Source organism: Bubalus bubalis, chromosome 18, assembly GCF_019923935.1.
Source record: "Bubalus bubalis isolate 160015118507 breed Murrah chromosome 18, NDDB_SH_1, whole genome shotgun sequence".
In the NCBI taxonomy this organism is placed as follows: domain Eukaryota; kingdom Metazoa; phylum Chordata; class Mammalia; order Artiodactyla; family Bovidae; genus Bubalus; species Bubalus bubalis.
The window spans coordinates 1,065,894-1,086,622 of NC_059174.1; the positions used below are offsets into that span (position 1 = coordinate 1,065,894).

General features: G+C 46.3%; 1 protein-coding gene and 1 non-coding gene across 4 annotated transcripts in view; both read right to left on the reverse strand.

Annotated features, from left to right (window-relative positions):
* LOC102405260 overlaps nucleotides 1–20,729 on the reverse strand; it is a 93,615-nt gene that overhangs the window by 30,119 nt on the left and 42,767 nt on the right. The window lies entirely within an intron of this gene.
* Nucleotides 10,368–10,474, reverse strand: LOC112580506. Its single transcript, XR_003104901.1, has one exon. It is a non-coding gene; the product is annotated as a U6 spliceosomal RNA (small nuclear RNA).

Sequence of the window (20,729 nt, forward strand, 5' to 3'; positions counted from 1 at the left end):
CAAAAGTGCCAGAGCTGAGCCCCTGGTTTGACTGGCCTGGCCTGGATCGTACGTTCACTGGGACCAATGACCAGGGCCAGAGGGCCTGGCTGGGTGAGCCCAGGGTGGACTACCTTCACTGGACGCACGTGGGCTAAGAGCAGAGAGCAGGTAAGTGACCCCTAGGAGGGAGCACAGGCTAGGAGACGTTAAACAACTAGTGTCTCCTACAGTTAGAAATCTGACGCCACTCCAAGGTGTCAGCTTGGGGGGCACTGCTCCAGGGATGGAAAGCACAGACACAAGAAGCCATGGCCTACACCTGCATCTGTGATGGAACGCAGTCCTCGCAGGATATGTGTGAGAAGCCACAACACTGGACAACGACAATGTCAGTTTGGAAACACTGTTTTGCAGAGTGTACATCATGGATGCTCAGAAAACAGCTTCTCCTCGACCTTCGAGCCCACTGCCCCTTTTATTCCCCTTCCAAAGAATCCATAATTTCATCTTGAGAATTCAATTGGAACTAATTCCTTTATTAAATAAGCTTCATTTGGGAGCTGAATGCCACAGACCTCAGGAGAAAATGCATCTTGCTTTTGCAGAGATCAACAGGGTTCAGCAGTGCCCAAGCTCCTCCTTCAGAGAGGTGAACCTCAGCTTAGAGCAAGGGCCGAGGAGGCTTCCACACTGAAGGTGACACGGAGAAGAGGTAGTAATCACATGGGAGCCAGTCCAGGAGCAAACGGCGCACATGGCCACCTGCTGCTTCCCTGCGCCCTGCCAGGAGAGCGCTGCGAAACAGAGGCATCCAGGTTCCCAAGCGGGCACCAGCAACACCTCCAAGGCAGACTCCGAGCTCCCCCCGCAGGTGGGGACCTGAGGAACCTGAGGATGAGGTTCCAAAAGTAGTCCCTGCAGAAGCTGAGTCTGATCAGACACAAAAGTAGACGGGGCGGTGGGGAGGGTGGCGTGGTGTGTGCGTGTTCAGTCCTGTCTGACTCTCTGCAACCCCATGAACTGTAGCCCACCAGGCTCCTCTGTCCATTGAATTTTTCAGGCAAAAACACTGGAGTGGGTTGCCATTTCCTTCTCCAGGGATCTTCCTTGACCCAGGGATCCAAACCAGGTCTCCTGAGTCTCTTGCATTGGCAGATGGATTCTTTACCACTAGCATCACCTGGGAATCCCCAGACAGGGATGAACCAAACACTTTAAAATGGTTCAAATGGTAAAATGTATGCTATGCATTCTTTTTGTTCGGTTGCTAACTCACGTCCAACTCTTTGCGACACCATGGACTGCAGCATGCCAGGCTTCCCTGTCCTTCACTAACTTCCTGAGTTTGCTCAAACTCATGTCCATTGAGTCAGTGATGCTATACAACCATCTCATCCTCTGTCACCCCTTTCTTCTCTTGTCCTTAATCTTTACCAGCATCAGGGTCTTTTTCAATGAATTGGCTCTTCCCATCAGGTGGCCAAAGTACTGGAGCTTCAGCTTCAGCATCACTCCTTCCAATGAATATTCAGGGTTGATTTCCTTTAGGATTGACTGGTTGGATCTCCTTGCAGTCCAAGGGACTCTCAAGAGTCTTCTCCAACAACACAGTTTGAAAGCATAAATTCTTTGGCGTTCAGCCTTCTTTATGGTCCAACTCTCACATCCATACATGACTACTGGAAAAACAATGCTGCTGCTGCTGCTGCTAAGTCGCTTCAGTCGTGTCCGACTCTGTGCGACCCCATAGACAACAGCCCACCGGGGTCCCCCGTCCCTGGGATTCTCCAGGCAAGAACACTGGAGTGGGTTGCCATTTCCTTCTCCAATGCACGAAAATGAAAAGTGAAAGTGAAGTTGTGTCCGACTCTTCGCGACCCCATGGACTGCAGCCTACCAGGCTCCTCCGTCCATGGGATTTTCCAGGCAAGAGTACTGAAGTGGGGTGCCACTGCCTGCTTTGACTATATGGACCTTTGTCAGGAAAGTGATGTTTCTGCTTTTTAATACACTGTCTAGATTTGTCATAGTTTTTCTTCCAAGGAGTTAGTGTCTTATAATTTTGTGGCTGCAGTCACCGTCTGCAGTGATTTTGGAGCCCAAGAAAATGAAACCTGACATTGTTTCTACTTTTTCCCCATCTATTTGCCATGAAGTGATGGGACTGGAATGCCATAATCTTCTCTTTTTGAATGCTGAGTTTTTTGTTTTTTGTTTTTGTTTTTGTTTTTTTTTGATGGTTTAGTATGGTTTATTAAGCTGTGCCTTAGTACAGACGCTGGGGCTTGCCCATGGTGCTCTTAATGTACAAGGCCCTGACGTTCTGCCAATTTTTCTTGAGTTTTAAGCTGCCTTTTTCACTCTCCTTTTTCATCAAGAGGCTCTTTAGTTCCTCTTCAGTTTCTGCCATTAAAGTGGTGTCATCTGCATATCTAAGGTTACTGACGTTTCTCCCAGCAATTTTGATTCCAGCTTGTGAGTCATCCAGCCCAGCATTTTGTATGATGTACTCTGCATATAAGTAAGCAGGGTGACAATACACAGCCTTGACGTACTCCTTTTTCAATTTTGAACCTGTCCACTGTTCCATGTCCTATTCTAACTGTTGCTTCTTGTACTGCACACAGGTTTCTCAGAAGCCGATAAGGTGGTCTGGTATTCTCATCTCTTTAAGAATATTCCACAGTTTGTTGTGATCCACACAGTCAAAGGCTTTAGTGCAGTCCAAGCAGCAGAAGTCGACGTTTTTTGGAATTCCCTTGCTTTTTCTATGATTCAGCATTTCTCTGGTTCCTCTGCCTTTCCTAAATCCAGCTTAAAAACATTTGGAAGTTCTCAGTTCATGTACTGCTGAAACCTAGCTTGAAGGATTTTGAGCATAATCTTACTAACATTTGAAATGAGTGCAATTGTATGGTAATTTGAACTTTCTTTGGGGTTGGAATGAAGACTCAGCAGGCCTACAGCCACTGCTGAGTTTTCCAAATTTGCTGGCATATTGACTGCAGCACTTTAACAGCATCATCTTTTAGGATCTGAAATAGCTTAGCTGGAATTCCATCTCCTCCACTAGCTAAGGCCCACTTGATTTCACACTCCAGGATTTCTGGCTCTACATGAGAGGCCACACCACTGTGGTTATCTGGGTCATTAAGAGCTTTTCTGTACAGTTCTTCTGTGTATTCTTGCCACCTCTTCTTAATCTCTTCTGCTGCTAGGATCTACTGCTAGGTCCTGGCCGTTTTTGCCCTTTATTGTGCCTATATTTGCATGAAATGCTCCTTTGGTATCTCCAATTTTCTTAAAGAAATATGTTATGCATATTTTATCATTAAAATTAAAAGAAATAAAAGAGAAAAAGCAGACAGGGAAATTGAGGGCTCTGCTCTCCAGTCCCAGTCCCTCTGCTAGCAGTCCTTCTGCTGGCCCTGTGGTAGCCAGCCTCCCAAACTGTTGCCAGGGATCTGTTTCCTGGTGTTGAGTAGTACTGGCTTGTGCGATCAGAACATTGCAGAAATGATGTCTTTGGAGGGCAGGTCATAAAGGATACTTCAGCCTCCGACTTGCAGCTCTCTTGGATCACTCACTCTGGGAGAAGTCAGCTGCCATCTTGTGAAAAGACACAAACAGCAAGTAGAAAGGCACACTTGGCAAGGAACCAGGACCCCCACCCACACCCACGAGAGCAGATCCTCCAACCCAAGCCAAGCCTTCAGATGACCAAAGCCCTGGCTGACATCTGGACTCAAAGATGAAAACCATGAGCTAGAACTCCTCAGTTAAGCCACCGCCAAATTACTGAACCATAGAAACTAAGATCATTAACGTTCTTTTAAGCCACTAATCTTAGGTACTTTGTTATCCAGTATTAAGTAATATAACTCCAGTTGCAGGCACACAAGTCTTGTCTCCTAGCTACCCATGTCACGTTTGTAGGGCTTGCTCTCCCTCAGTGCCACGACCCCAACCTGCTAGATGAATGCTTCCAGAGGGTGTGGACCCAGGGTGTCATTAATGCCCTCTGCCCCTCTATGTCCCCAATTTCCCTGCGTGCTGTAAATGCCCAATAAACAGGTACTAGATTAACTTAAATTTCTGTCTCTCTGTAGGGGAGAACCTCATGAGCACAGTGTGTCCCTCTCCTAGCAATCCCTTTCCATAACTCAAAATGAGAAATGAATCCACAAGTCAATGCAATGAACTTCAAGCAACTATGTCCAGCAGGCAACCTCCATACCCCAAGAAGTACCCCCAGTGCAGCACAGATCAGCAGCATGTGTCTACCCAACTATCCCTGCTGAGTCACAGGCTTCAAATGGTCCATCAACAAGGACGTAACCCACCACCGCCTGCCACTCCGCCGAGGGGTCAACACAAGCCCTGGGGAAAGACGTTAGCAGTTCCTCACGGGCCTCCCACATTTCTGCACACCTGGTGAGTGGAGTCACTGCCGGCCTTTGCTCTGGACTTTTTTTCAAGGATGTTCATATAGTGAACAGCCTTGGAAGACAGAGACAGACTTCCTCTCTGACTGCTTATTGTAAAATTCAGGCACCCTGATGGCTCCTCTCCTGTAACACAACCCCCTACAGGTGTCCCCTGGCCCTGTGCACCGAATCTATACAAGAAAATGCTCATTCTCTGGCCACGCGACTGTTATGAGAAGAAAGTCCTTCCACTGAGCCAGGATGCTTGCGTCTCCTGCCAGCATCAATAATGCTGCAGCAGGCTCACCAGTTAACTCGCAGTTCAGTTCAGTTCAGTCGCTCAGTCGTCTCTGACTCTCTGTAACCCCATGAATCACAGCACGCCAGGCCTCCCTGTCCATCACCAACTCCTGGAGTTCACCCAAACTCAGGTCCATCGAGCCAGTGATGCCATCCAGCCATCTCATCCTCTGTCGTCCCCTTCTCCTCCTGTCCCCAATCCCTCACAGCATCAGAGACTTTTCCAATGAGTCAACTCTTCACATGAGGTGGCCAAAGTATTAGAGTTTCAGCTTTAGCATCATTCCTTCCAAAGAACACCCAGGACTGATCTCCTTTAGAATGGACTGGTTGGATCTCCTTGCAGTCCAAGGGACTCTCAAGAGTCTTCTCCAACACCACAGTTCAAAAGCATCAATTCTTCGGTGCTCAGCTTTCTTCACAGACCAACTCTCACATCCATACATGACCACAGGAAAAACCATAGCCTTGACTAGATGGACCTTTATCAGCAAAGTAATGTCTCTGCTTTTCAATATGCTATCTAGGTTGATCATAACTTTCCTTCCAAGGAGTAAGCATCTTTTAATTTCATGGCTGCAGTCACCACCTGCAGTGATTTTGGAGCCCAAAAAAATAAAGTCTGACACTGTTTCCCCATCTATTTCCCATGAAGTGATGGGACCAGATGCCATGATCTTAGTTTTCTGAATGTTGAGCTTTAAGCCAACTTTTTTCACTCTCCTCTTTCACTTGCATCAAGAGGCTTTTTAGTTCCTCTTCACTTTCTGCCATAAGGATGGTGTCATCTGCATATCTGAGGTTATTGATATTTCTCCCAGCAATCTTGATTCCAGCTTGTGCTTCTTCCAGCCCAGCGTTTCTCATGATGTACTCTGCATATAAGTTAAATAAGCAAGGTAACAATATACAGCCTTGACATACTCCTTTTCCTATTTGGAACCAGTCTGTTGTTCCATGTCCAGTTCTAACTGTTGCTTCCTGACCTGCATATAGGTTTCTCAAGAGGCAGGTCAGGTGGTCTGGTATTCCCATCTCTTTCAGAATTTTCCACAGTTTATTGTGATCCACACAGTCAGAGGCTTTTTCATAGTCAATAAAGCAGAAATAGATGTTTTTCTGGAACTCTCTTCCTTTTCCCATGATCCAGCAGATGTTGGCAATTTGATCTCTGGTTCCTCTGCCTTTTCTAAAACCAGCTTGAACATCTGGAAGTTCACAGTTCACGTATTGCTGAAGCCTGGCTTGGAGAATTTTGAGCACTTAACTCGCAAGCAGAGTACAATCTCAGACTTGTTACAATTCCTGATAAGAGACCTGGAATTCTAGGTTTTGCTCTGCTGGTTCTTGAGCAGAAAATTACATATGTCTTCAGCCATAAAAGAGTGTCGCTAAGAGCACAGGAAGGTGTTTTGATAAAGGGTCATTGATTGATTAGGTTGTTGCTTTTTTTTTTCAAGATATACAGAAATCTCAAGAAAAAAGTTGAATTCCTTGGATCTTTTTTCTTAGCAGGATTTAGTAAGAGTCTAGAGGGCAGAGTGGGGAGGAAACCTGGTATGCCCAAGCAGAACTAGAGAAAAGTGCTCGTGACTGTGAGCCCACGGAAGTCCCCAGGACACCCACCTAGAGGGGTTAACCAAACCTGCCCCACCTCCAATGAAAAGAGCCTACTGACCAAACCACCATGTTCCTCTGCAGACACGGTAGTCTGAACCTCCTTGGGCTGCCATACAGGATACCTTAGACTGGGGGGCTTAACAGAAATCTTCTCACAGCTCTGGGGCTGGGAGTCTGGTGAGGACTCTCCTCCTGGTGTGGAGAGAGCAGCCTTGTGTGTCGTCACGTGGTGGCAAGAGAGGACGCCAGCTCTCTGCGGTCTTTCCTCGTAAGGGCACTAACCCCAGGGATTAGGGCTCTGACATAGGAATTGGGGCAAGCGGCTGGGAATTCAGTCCACAGCAGGCAACCTGAGGTCCTGGCCCCCAAGAGGTGCCAGGACACACTCACAATACTGATTCAATCTACAGCACTTATGGACCCCTCAAGCCCAGGGAACCTTGAACACCACCTGTCGCTGGGTGGGGAACAGCAACTCTATGTGCAGTAGGTGACTGGTGATTTATTTATAAAATAAATTAATAAAATTTATAAAATCTCAAGGGAGCAGGAACCTTCCTCATCCCTTCTCTCAACACCTCAGTGTATACTGATGGTCAGATTAGTCAAATCATCTGAAGACATTCCCTTTTGCTTTCATCTAAACCCAATTTCCTGACTTTTTGGTCTCGCTAAAAAAAAAAAAAAAAACACTCATTATTCTAACAATAATTTCTGCTTAAAACCCCTCTAAATAGTTTTAAAGTCAGATAAGCAGTTGCAAGGAGGACATGTGAAGACGCCCAACGCCCAAGAGTCATGACAGTGCGCCATTATAACTCAACATCCGGCAAAAGCAGGAAAGAGGCGAATGTCACGGGAAAGGAGTCTACTCAGTTAAGTGTCTGAGAAACCTCAATAAAAACCAGGGCCTAAAAAAGCTACAAGAGCAAAGGCCAGGCTGGACTAGACTCTTCCGTCAACTGGGCTGCTGTCTACGGTGCCCCTCGGTCACAGGGCAGCTCAGTCACTCCACAGCAGGGGCTCTGACCCGAGATTCCCAGATCCCAGAGCCAGGGCCTCCTCACGCACCTCCCAGCCAGCCATCCACAAATGCTGGACCTCCCCCCACACCATAACAAGCATTTCTTACCATGGTGAAAGTAACCCGGCCCACCTCCAAGACCAAAACACACACAAAGAACAACATTAAAAAGGGGAATACATCGACACTCAAACTAAAACCCTAGAAGCCTTGACACAGTTATCTTTCAAAGGAAAATTTTCTCACAATAGTGACAAAATCCAGGTTGAGAAAAGAAATGTGTGCTGGACGGGAAGACAGAAGAGGCTGGACACCATTCAAGGGTACAGCTGTCTGGGTTCCACTCGGTGCCACGCTGAACAGGTTTACCCCTTCCAATCAGCACCTGCTGCAGGTACTGATATATAGAAAAGTAACACCCTTGATCTTTAACCAAGAATATGGTCAACGAGGCATATTTTTTCTGATCAATGTTCCTGATCAATTACATAATAAAAGAGGGGAAAGAGAAAGGGGAAAGAGGAATTCACTCTTGGCATCAGAATGAATTTATGTGCCTCTCTCTCATGCAGCACTTACAAACCTCAGGACTGTTCCTGCTCAGGATTCTGCCTTAATAACAGATGACCTTAAAAGCCCAGTGAGAAATGTGTGGTCTGTGTTTCAAGGAAATCATGTGTGTCTCCAGGAGGGAGAAGAAGCCAGCACCTCCTGGAGCAAAGGCTCAGGGCAAACAGAACTCACGCCTGACGCTGCTGGGTAAGGCTGAGCGGCCCTCTGTACAGGCAGGCACTGCCGGCCCACAGCTGCCCTAACCAGAGCCTCCGATGAGGGGAGCCCGGGGAATCATAACGGAGAAAAACAACTCCTCCCCAGTTACTTTCAACTGATGGAAGTCAAGCTCTCAGGACTCGCCACGTCAGATGATATCGCAGGTCCAGATATTCACTGTGAAAACAACTTGGGAAATCAACCAAGTGTGGGGTCAGTGCCAAGTTTCCCCACTTTTTAACTCCTCTCTTTGCCCTCACCTCCCACCGCATCCTGACTCCTCAGTCAAGGCTCAGGGGCCCAGAGGAGCTCACCTTGTCACATGGCAGGGTTAGCCTCAATAGGGATGTTTGCATTTCAAAATAAAACTCTGGAGGAAGCAAAGCTTTGCCTAAACAATGCATCTCCATTGTTGGAATTCCAGGCATCCTGGTTCCCTAGGGGTGCAGAGCTTGCTTGTTATCACACTACTGGGGATGGAAGGGTGGTATTTTACGGTCCCTGGAATCACACTGCTTCAGAAGCCATGTCTTCTGCCTAAGAATGAGACGGCCCCTCTCTGTGCCTCTCAACTGCTTTCAGAGTCACTCGTGCTTCCTTTCACAAACGCTCTCTGCTCCGCTGCGTCCCAGCGCTGTGGACGCACAGACCCTGACACGCCTGTCGGCCTCACCTCCCGAGCTGTCCAGTGAGGAGGAGGAGGGAACACTGCAGTCATGCGGTTCCTAACCCAGATGTATTGAACAGAAAAAATAAAGCTTAATTGGTAGTAATTTTGCTAAGCAACTTCAGTTCCCTTTGTCTCAATTTCTACCTCTATTAATACAGAGAAAGACACTTTTCACATGAAATTCATGAGCTCATGTCTATATGTCACTGACCAACATCATATACCCTCCACAGGTATGACTATCTCTTTCCATGGTAATAAGATCACTGGCAGAAAATCATTTCACAGTAAAAGGAAGGTGGGACACCTGCCAAAACAAACCCGAGAGGAGTCTCCTCCCTCTAAGCAGCTCCGTCTGTTTCAGGCCAGTCTGCCACAAACCCTGCCAGCAGAACCGCTCCTCACTGCCTCTGCTTCCGCCTCGTCAATGCGCCGTCCCTTTCTGAGTATCATCGACAAACGCACCACGTTGCAGCCTCGTAACTTCTCTCTCCTTTTAACCTCTGTGTAAACCACTTGACAGTAACAATCCATTCTGGCAGAGAAGGTCTTGATCAAAATCGTTTGTTTACAGAGAATTAATCCCAGCTCCTGGATGTCAGTGTTGCGATTCTTTGAAGAGGCCAGTAAGCTTGAGTTTTAACAGCCTTAGAGGAAAACAACCCAAGACTCAGAGAAGAAACTGCAAGCCACAGATTCAGTCCTTGCTTTAGGCTGCCATCTAGTGACAGAAAGGGATATCTGCTGCTAACCGTGGGTAGTTTTCACTTCCAACATTCTAAGTTGACGGAGAGGGGGAGAAAACCTCTAAATAATAAATGCCAATATAACCTGTCATAGTTCAAATGGCCAAATTAATATTCAAGCTATTCTTCTTCAGGCATCAGGGTATATCATTATTTAAGAAAACAGATTTCATAGCAGACTCAACCTTTGTCAAAAATCTGGTGGCTTCCCTGGAGGCTCAGATGGTAAAGAATCCGCCTGCAATGCGGCGGATTGAACCTGGGTTCAATCCCCGGGTTGCACAGATCCCCTGGAGAAGGGAAAGGCTACCCACTCTAGTATTCTGGCCTGGAGAATTCAGATACGACTGAGTGACTAAGCACACGTATGCACACACGCATGCACACACACAAACACACACACACACACACACACACACACACACACACACGAGAATTCCATGGACTATACAGTCCATGGGGTCAAAAAGAGTTGGACACGACTGAGTGACTAAGCACACGCGCGCGCACACACACATCCAGTATCTGTACTTATGGGGTTCCCCAGGTGGCTCAGTGATTTAAAAAATAAAAAGAATCCTCCTGCCAACACAGGAGACATAGGCTCAATGCTTGGGTTGGGAAGATCCCCTGGAGAAGAAAATGGCAACCACCCCAGTATTCTTGCCTCAGAAATCCCATGGACAGAGAAGCCTGGTGGGCTACAGTCCATGAGATCGCAAATACTTGAACACAACTTAGCATTCATCACAGAGACACAGGTACAAGATATTTGCTATAACATTTTATTTATTTATTATTTATTTATTTATTTATTTATTTATTTTTAAAATATGGAACGCTTCACAAATTTGCGTGTCATCCTTGCGCAGGGGCCATGCTAATCTTCTCTGTATCGTTCCAATTTTAGTATATGTGCTGCCGAAGCGAGCACTGCTATAACATTTTAAAAGAAGATTGCAAAAACCTAGTTTTCATCAGTAGAATCAAATAAAGTAAAACTGATCCAAATAACAAGCTGCAGATCTCTTTTACCACTGGTGCAGAACATAACAGCTTTTTTCTCATGTATTTTGGCATAAGAAAAACCTTATTTCTTTCACCTTTCGGGTTCCACAGCATTTTCAACAACCTTTAGTTATAACACATCAAAGGAAAATTTTTATGTAAAATGAAGTCATGATTCTTGAGTTCAGAGACTGCTTCCTGGTTTTGTTATTGTTCAGTCGCTCAGTCGTGTCCGACTCTTTTGGAACCCATGGACTGCAGCATGTCAGGCTTCCCTGTCCTTCACTATCTCCCAGAGATAGTTTCCTGATATAAACTGGCTCAAAGCAGCTAATAATTAGATCTTTGACTATCAACCATTAATTACCTTTTTATTTTTTCTCTGATTTTCTCATTTGTGTACATCATTGTTGTTGTTGATCAGTTGCTCAGTCATGTCTGACTCTTTGCAACCACATGGACTGTAGCCTACCAGGTTCCTCTGTCCCTGGGATTTCCCAGGCAAGAACACTGGAGTGGGTTGTCATTTCCTCCTCCAGAGGATTTTCCTGACCCAGGGATTGAACCTGTGTCTCTTACATCTCCTGCACTGACACGCAGGTTCTTTACCTCCAGCGCCACCTGGGATGCAAAAGTGAGTCTAAACAAACTTCCAGACAGAGATGAGACCTCCCTTGGTAAAAAAAAAACACCCGAAGAAAATTTTACCCCCAGGGCAAGGGGAGCTGAATAGACCTGCTACCACCACAGAACTTGATGGAGGAAGCAAAGCCAGCTGGTCTCTGAGAGCTGTCCCAGGGCTGAGGCTGTGATTGCACGTAACTGATCTGCCTGTTCCCAGCGGCAGTGAACTTGAGGGGCAGGAGGATCTGTCCCGTACCCAGGAAAGGAATTCAAGGAAAGGACCTTGAATATTCACTGGGAGGACTGAGGCTGAAGCTGAAGCTCCAATACTTTGACCACCTGATGATAATAGCCAATTCACTGGAAAAGACCTTGATGTTGGGAACGATTGAGGACAGGAGGAGATGGGGGTGGCAAAGGATGAGATGGTTAGATGGCATCATCGACTCAATGGACATGAATCTGAGCAAACTCCGGGAGATGGTGAAGGACAGGGAAGCCTGGAGTGCTGCAGTCCATGGGGTTGCAAAGAGTCAGACATGACTGAGTCAATGAACAATAACAAACTGATTTCTCTGGCCATATCTTACAGTTCCATGGCAAAGTGTTTGGCTTGGAATCTGTGCTAGCTTGAGCACTTTCTTTGGCTGGGTCTTATCCTTTGGCTGGCTACTTTCCTAAGAGCAGGACGGAAGACACTTGGGTAGAATCACAAAGTCACAGGACAGGACAAGACTCACATCCTGTTTATCACTCATCTTCTGATGGCTTCCAGGTCTGAAGACCAGCTCTCTTAGTTTATCGAAACCATCAGGCTTCCTGAAAACTGCCCCCAACCCTACCCACTAACTCAGTTTCGCCTGGTGTTGATCTTCTCACAGAGAGCTAGCTCCACGATGGAGCTTTTCAAAGATACCAAACATCATGTTTCAGACGTGCTGTGCCTTATAAGAGGTCGTCAACAGGTTGACCAGGTCTTCCTTGGCTGTCCTTAGATCAAAAGTTGGGATCTCTGGCAGTCCGAGCTCCACATGTTTTTGTCCAAAGTGGATCTTCCATCTAATAAATTCCTTTTTATTCACAGCAGGTGGTCTGATTCTGCCATCTTGCTTGTCCAGCAGGATCAGACTTAGAAAGAGTCTCCAGGACCAAGGAATTGTGGAATCTATAAAATAAAGATGGAATCGGAGCACTGCAGCATTATTTACAAAAGCCAGGACATGGAAGCAACCTAGATGTCCATTGACAGATGAATGGGTAAATAAACTGTGGTACATATATATGATGGAATATCACTCAGCCATGAAAAAGGAATACATGAGTCAGTTCTGGTGACATGGATGAACCTAGAGCCTGTTATACAGAGCAAAGTAAGTCAGAAAGAAAAACAAATACCATGTATTAACACGTATATATGGGACCTAGAAAAAATGGTACTGCTGGACCTATTTGCAGGGCAGGAAGAGAGACACAGACACAGAGAACAAACCTATGGACAGGGCGGGAGAAGAAGAGGGCGGGACGAATCGAGAGAGTAGCAGGAAACATATACAGTACTATAAGTAAAACAGATGGCTGGTGGGAAGTTGCTGTCTAACACAGGGGGCTCAACCCAGTGCCCTGTGATGACCTAAAGGGGTGGGATGAGCAGGGCGGGTGGCAGGGAGGTTCAGGAGGGAGGAGACATGTGTATGCCTATGGCTGATTCATGTTGATGTACGGCAGAAACCAACACAACATTGTAAAGCAATTATCCTCCAATTTTAAAAAAATTCAATTGATTTTTAAAAAGGCAAAAAGAAGGTAATAAAATCAAGGCAAAAAAAAAAAAAAAGATGGAATCAGAGAACCCAACTATACAGCAGCATCAATTCATTTGAAGTTGACATAGTAGAAAAAGAGAAGCCGCTGCAGTGAGAAGCCCGAGCACCCCAACTAAAGAGCCTCCGCTCACTGCAACTAGAGAAAGCCCGCCCAGCAACGAAGACCCAGCACAGCCAAAAATAAATAAAGTTACAAAAAATTAAAAGCATTTAACATATTTAAACACCAACTGAGCATTTCCTCTTTTAAGAACCTATGAAGAAGAACCACTAGGTGTCAAGCTTCCGGTGCTCTTTACTGTCCTATATGATGGTGTATAGTCCGAAACTGATGACGAAACTGACAAAGCATGAGTAAATGCTTCAACCACATCCAGGTTGTGTAGTATAAACCCAACTAACGCCATGCTTTCAAAGAACACTTAAAGAGACAGAGCTCACACTATTACGTTCAGGGAAATCTGAGTCGTGTAAAAGTACTTATAAGGTCTCTCTAGTTTTTAACAAACACACCCATGGAAGGAAGTGCGTCTCTTCAACACTGGCTGTGTTTGTGTAGCACAGCTGTTTCCTTCTTTTTAAACCTTGCTTCTCAGTGTTTTTTCAATAAACATAAGATTATGCAATGATAAAAGTTAAGCCTTACAGAAAAAGGAGCCCTCTTACACTGTTGGTGGGAATGTAAGGGGTGACGCCACTGTCGAAAACAGAATGTAAGGGTCTCAAAAATCTAAGAACAGAACTACCATGTGACCCAGCAATCTCACTCCTGCACACAGATCTGAAAACTAAAACAGAAACACTAATTCCGAAGGACACGTGCCCCCCATGTTCACAGCAGCACTATTTACAGTAGCCAGGACACAAAAACAACCTAAGTGTCCAGCAGCAGAGGAATGGGTAAAGATATGGCACATGTATACAATGGAATACTACCCAACCATAAAAAGAATGAAATTTTGCCATTTGCTGCAATACAGGTGGGCTCAGAGGGCATTATGCTAAGTGAATAAGTCAGACAGAGGAAGACACCACTTACATGTGAACCAAAAAAGACAACGAACGCTAATGAATGTAACAAAAAAGCAGCAGACTCACAGATATAGAGAACAAACTAGTGGTTACCGGGGAGAGAGTTGGGAGGGACACAATAGGGGTGGGGAAGTGGGAGGCACACACCAATGGATGAAGCCCAGGCCAGGAGTCCCCAACCTCTGGGACCTAATGCCTGACAGTCTGAGGTGGAGCTGATGTAATAATAAAAATAAAAATAAAGTGCACAGTCAATGTGCTTGAATCATCCCTAAACCATCCTCCACCCCCATCCATGGAACAAAATCAGTCCCTGGTGCCAAAGGGGTTGAGAACCCCTAGAATAGGCTACAAGGGGACTTCCCTGGGGTCCAGTAGCTAAGACTCCGAGTTCCCAATGCTGGAGGGCCAGTTTCGACCCCCAGTCAGGGAACTAGATCCCACATACCACACACACACACACACACACACACACACACACAAATCTCAAGTGCCACATCTAAAAGAGCCTTCACAGCCAAATAAACAAATAAAAAAATATTTGTTTTAAAAATAAGTTATAAGAATGTATTGGGCTTCCCTGGTGGCTCAGTGGTAAAGAATCTACCTGCCAATGCAGGAGATGTAGGTTCAATCCCTGGGTCAGGAAGATCCCCTGGAGGAGGAAATGGCAACCCACTCCAATATTCTTGCCTGGAGAATCCCATGGACAGACGTATGCCGGGGTCCAGCTCCGGTGGATCCAGGGAATTCGAAGCGGGGACGGTGTCGGCGAGGATCAGGAAACAATTGCTTAATTAAACGTTAATTAAAGATATAAAGAGTGGTTAAATAGGGATAGCTCAGTGAGGAAATTCAGTGGAGAAAAGAGGCTGAATAATTCAGCCAGAAGGTGAGAGAAAGAACAACATGGGGAGACCAAGTTTCGGTGAACAAGGCCTGCACTTTATTTTCCAAAGTAGTTTTTATACCTTAAGTTATGCATAGAGGATAATGGGGGAAGAGGTAGAGTCATGCTGTAAGCCAGGCTTTCTTCCTGCAAACTTATCATATGCAAAAGTTTAGGTGATTTGCATCATCTTCTGGCCCGGAGGCCTGTTAACATTTTAAGACCCTTTCTTCAGAAAACTTATTTTTCTCTAAAGGTGATTAGTCAGGCGCCACCCTCCAAAAGCATTAGATAAAGTTGCATTCCTATAGGGCAAAGGTGTGGTGGGCTATAACAAGAAAAAGAATTAACTCAAGGGTCCAAGGTTACAAACATTAAAGCTACTACTTACACCAATTAATCAATACACTGCCAGGGACACAGCAGGTAAGGGATATGGAGACTTAGCAGCAAACATTGGCCCAACAAGTGAAAAACCCTTCACCAATATAATTTCTAATGAATCTTTTAACTGCTCAAAGGAATCTGTATTTAGACAGTCTAGAACATCTCATGCCTCTCACAGTTGGGAGGCTCTGAGCAATCACATGTGGCCGGAAAAACCTATTCAAGCAGGCTAGAGGAGTTTGGAGGTTGAAACACTATCACACCCAGGAACTTTATTAACTGGACCTGTAAGTTAACTCTTTTTTTCAGAGAGAGGTAGTGGGGGACAGCCCCCCGTAAAGTCAGAGGTGTAGGTGAGAGCACAAAGCAGAAAGTAGGCAGACTCTGGTTTTGGGGGTAGATGCTCGAGAATTTCCAGGGGGACTCCTGAGGTTCGATCCCGCCTTGGCGTATGCCCAGCCTCCCTCCTCATGACTTTGCCAGGGGGAGAGCTCCTGCTCCCGGCAGACGTAGCCTGTCAGGCTACAGTCCATGGGGTCACAAAGAGCTGGACAAGATTTAGTGACTAAACAACAAAAAACAATGTATTGTACAATGCTGGGAATATAGCCATATTTGATATTAATAATCACCATAAATGGAGCATAACCTTTAAAAATCACATAAAAAATAAAACTTTTTAAAAAGTCAAGCTTCACCAAAGCCATCACTCCCACTAAGTCTGTTCCACATCGTCTCCCTCTGAGCCTCCTCCCTGGGACTCTGACTCATTGTAAGAGCTGAGATGGAGTCCGGCAGGCCCCAGAGATTTCACACGGAGAAAACACTGTGGTATCCTGACTCCACAAGCCATGTGGCTGTCGACCACACATGGGACACTCTGAGCACCTCTGATCAGACCTTCTGGAGTATCTGTGCCTTCCTCTTTCATTTGGGAGGCCCTGGATATCCATAGGAGCAGGATTTTGGTTTCCTTTTTTTTTCTAAAGTGTAAGCAAAATTTGCTGTTTGAAATTGGCTCCTGAAGGTTGGCCTCATTTGAATTCTGTTTCTGTTACCTCCTGCATGTCACTTCTCCAGCGAAGGGGTCATTTTGCAGGGCTTCCCTAGTAGTTCAGCTGGTAAAGAATCTGCCTGCAGTGCGGGAGATCTGGGTTTGATCCCTGGGTTGGGAAGATCCCCTGGAGAAGGGAAAGGCTACCCCCTCCAGTATTCTGGCCTGGAGAATTCCATGGGCTATATCCTCCAAGGGGTTGCATACTCCATGGGGTTGCAAAGAGTCGGAAAGAGAATACGAAGTACCCATAGGTCCTGCATTTAAGAGTTGTTACTGCCCCCAATGGGCACAAAGCACAGCATTTCTTCCTGCCCTGCTCTGCATATTGGGGAAACCTGAGCCTTCCCAAAGGAGAAAAGGAAAGATATAAACATCTGAAAGCAAAGTTCCAAAGAATAGCAAGAAGAGATAAGAAAGCCTTTTTCAGCAATCAATGCAAAGAAATAGAGGAAAACAACAGACTGGGAAAGACTAGAGATCTCTTCAAGAAAATCAGAGATACCAAAGGAACATTTCATGCAAAGATGAGCTCGATAAAGGACAGAAATGGTATGGACCTAGCAGAAGCAGAAGATATTAAGAAGAGATGGCAAGAATACACAAAAGAACTGTACAAAAAAGATCTTCACGACCAAGATAATCACAATGGTGTGATCACTGACCTAGAGCCAGACATCCTGGAATGTGAAGTCAAGTGGGCCTCAGAAAGCATCACTACGAACAAAGCTAGTGGAGGTGATGGAATTCCAGTTGAGCTATTCCAAATCCTGAAAGATGATGCTGTCAAAGTGCTGCACTCAATATGCCAGCACATTTGGAAAACTCAGCAGTGGCCACAGGACTGGAAAAGGGCAGTTTTCATTCCAATCCCAAAGAAAGGCAATGCCAAAGAATGCTCAAACTACCGCACAATTGCACTCATCTCACACACTAGTAAAGTAACGCTCAAAATTCTCCAAGCCAGGCTTCATTAATATGTGAACCGTGAACTTCCAGATGTTCAAGCTGGTTTTAGAAAACGCAGAGGAACCAGAGATCAAATTGCCAACATCCGCTGGATCATGGAAAAAGCAAGAGAGTTCCAGAAAAGCATCTATTTCTGCTTTATTGACTATGCCAAAGCCTTTGACTGTGTGGATCACAATAAACTGTGGAAAATTCTGAAAGAGATGTAAATACCAGAACACCTGATCTGCCTCTTGAGAAATCTGTATGCAGGTCAGGAAGCAACAGTTAGAACTGGACATGGAACAACAGACTGGTTCCAAATAGGAAAAGGAGTTCATCAAGGCTGCATATTGTCACCCTGTTTATTTAACTTATATGCAGAGTACATCATGAGAAACGCTGGGCTGGAAGAAACACAAGCTGGAATCAAGATTGCCGGGAGAAATATCAATAACCTCAGATATGCAGGTGACACCACCCTTATGGCAGAAAGTAAAGAGGAACTAAAGAGCCTCTTGATGAAAGTGAAAGTGGAGAGTGAAAAAGTTAGCTTAAAGCTCAACATTCAGAAAACGAAGATCATGGCATCTGGTCCCACCACTTCATGGGAAATAGATGGGGAAACAGTGGAAACAGTGTCAGACTTTATTTTTTAGGGCTCCAAAATCACTACAGATGGTGACTGCTGCCATGAAATTAAAACATGCTTACTCCTTTGAAGGAAAGTTATGACCAACCTTGATAGCATATTCAAAAGCAGAGACATTACTTTGCCAACAAAGGTTCATCTAGTCAAGGCTATGGTTTTTCCTATGGTCATGTATGGATGTGAGAGTTGGTCTGTGAAGAAGGCTGAGCGCCAAAGAACTGATGCTTTTGAACTGTGGTGTTGGAGAAGACTCTTGAGAGTCCCTTGGACTGCAAGGAGATTCAACCAGTCCATTCTGAAGGAGATCAGCCCTGGGATTTCTTTGGAAGGAATGATGCTGAAGCTGAAACTCCAGTACTTTGGCCACCTCATGCGAAGAGTTGACTCATTGGAAAAGACTCTGATGCTGGGAGGGATTGGGGCCAGGAGAAGGGGACGGCAGAGGATGAGATGGCTGGATGGCATCACTGACTTGATGGACGTGAGTCTGAGTGAACTCCGGGAGTTGGTGATGGACAGGGAGGCCTGGCGTGCTGTGATTCATGGGGTCGCAAAGAGTCGGACATGACTGAGCAACTGATCTGATCTGATGTGAGCCTTCCCAAGGGCTTCCCTGATAGCTCAGCTGGTAAAGAATCCACCTGCAATGCAGGAGACCCTGTTCCAGTGATTGAAAAGTGTGGTAGAAAGTGCAGAACAGACACACAGGGCCTGAGTGTCATTCCTTCTGCCCCTTACCCTTAACCATGCCAATCCCTGCCAAAGTGTTATGCCAAGGTAGCTGTCATAGGCAGGTGAAATTTCTCTAAGAGAGGCTTGGAAGTAAGAACCCCCTGACCAAAAGAGGTGGAGAGAGTGTGAGTTTTCAAATCTCTTTCAACTCAGAGAGTCTACCATTCTCTAGGTGCAAGAGGCTTGCTTTAGGTGAAGGAGGACCGTTTGAATTTTAAGGTGGCGGTCCCAAGTATGGGGTGCAGGTGGTCAGGATATTACTGCAGCTCACAGGATGGCACCACCTTTCCAGCTCCCTCATAGAGACCACAGTTTGACCGGGAAGTCAGGCCCACTAAACCCAGGCATGAGACAGCAGCACAGGGGCTGGAGGCCTGGGGAGAATGCAGTAGACATTGGTTTTGGGGGTTTTCTCCTGCAGTGATTTTTATTTTCTGTTGGAGTATAGTTGGGTTACACAGTTGTTTGTTTTGGTGCAAGGTCATTCAGTCATACATACACGTGTGCCTGTTCCTTATCTGTTTGTATTCCCGTAGAGCTTATGAGAGGGTGTGGAGTCCGTGTCCTTATTCTACGGAGCAAGTTCCTGTTCACCTTTTGTCTATTTGTGAATTTACCTATCTAGAATTTTATATGGTAATATATGCTAATACCAGCCTCCTCAGTTACCTACCTCCTCTTCCACTCCCCTGCGTTCTTTCCCTTTGATAAAGTCTAAGTTTTCTAGGCTTCTGAATCTGCCTGGTCTACTGATTTTTTCCACCTATGCTCAGATTTCCCCCATAAGTGACAGCACACTCTTTCAGCCTTTGTCTGGCATCCTGACTTAGAGTGAGCATCGCCGGTCCCCTCTACGGTGCTGCAGTGGCCCCCCTTCGTTCTCCTGTGTGTGTCAGTCGCAGCCCATGAATGTGTGCAGAACATCTCCAGCCTCCACCCGTCCATGGCTTGAGTTTGGTTGCTTGCGTGCCCCGGCTGTTGTAAACAGCAGCACGTGCTGGATGCATGTGCGTCCTGGAGGGACGCTTTTCCTAGGGTCTAGGCCCCGGAGGTGGACTGCAGCATCCAGGCTGCTTTTTGTGTCTAAAGGAGCCTGCGTGCGCTTGCTGTAGTGGCTGTTGTCAGCTGCATTCCCCCTGCAGCCTAGGAGGGCTCCCTGTTCTCCCGGCCTTCTGTAGTACTTATTGTCTGTACACTCTCTGCTACCTGCTGCCATTGAGAGCTCCCTGTAGTTCTGGTGTGCCTTCCTTTTTGACTTGGGTGGCCCAGGATTTGCACAGGAGCAGGATTCTGGTTTCCTTTTTGTTTCAGTGTAAGAAAAGTTTACTGTTTGCATTGGCTCCTGAACTCCAGCCTTCTTTGAATCCTTCTGTTGCCTCCTGAGTGTCATCTCTCCAGGGAGAGGACCATTCAGAGCCCCGCAAGTCTGGTGAACGTGAGGTGCCCACACTCAGGTTTGGAGTTGTTGTTGCCTGAGAGGGCCACAAGGCGGCAGCACGTCTTCCTGCCCCACACCAGAGCCAGCCTAGCAGACTGTGCTCCTGGGCTGGAAAGCGCGGCGCCAGTGCCGGACGGTCCCACGGGGCCAGTGTCATCCCCTCCGCCCCTCACCCCTCACCTCCCCAGGCCTATCCCGACCCCTGCCAAGGTCATGCTGAGGCCGCTGTCCTAGGCAGCTGGAGCTTCTCTAAGGACTGAGGCTTGATGTAAGAACCCCACGACCAGGAGAGGAGGAAACAGGTCATCTTTTAAAGCTCTTCCAATCCAGGCTGTCCATTTTTTAGGCGTAAGAGGCTTGGAATGTGACTACTGTGGTCCCATCTAGAGAGGCCCAGGCAGTGTGGACTCAGTGGGGTATTGGAGAACGGGAAAAACCTGCAGGCCAAAGTCCACACTGACTGCTTTACAGCCAACAGGCATCCAGCTGGTGGGAGCTATGATGTTTGAAGAGGGGAAACTGTAGCATGCTAGTTACACCTCATGCCAGACAAACCTGGGTCTGATTTTTTCAGCTACCATCCATAAGTTGTATGACCTTGG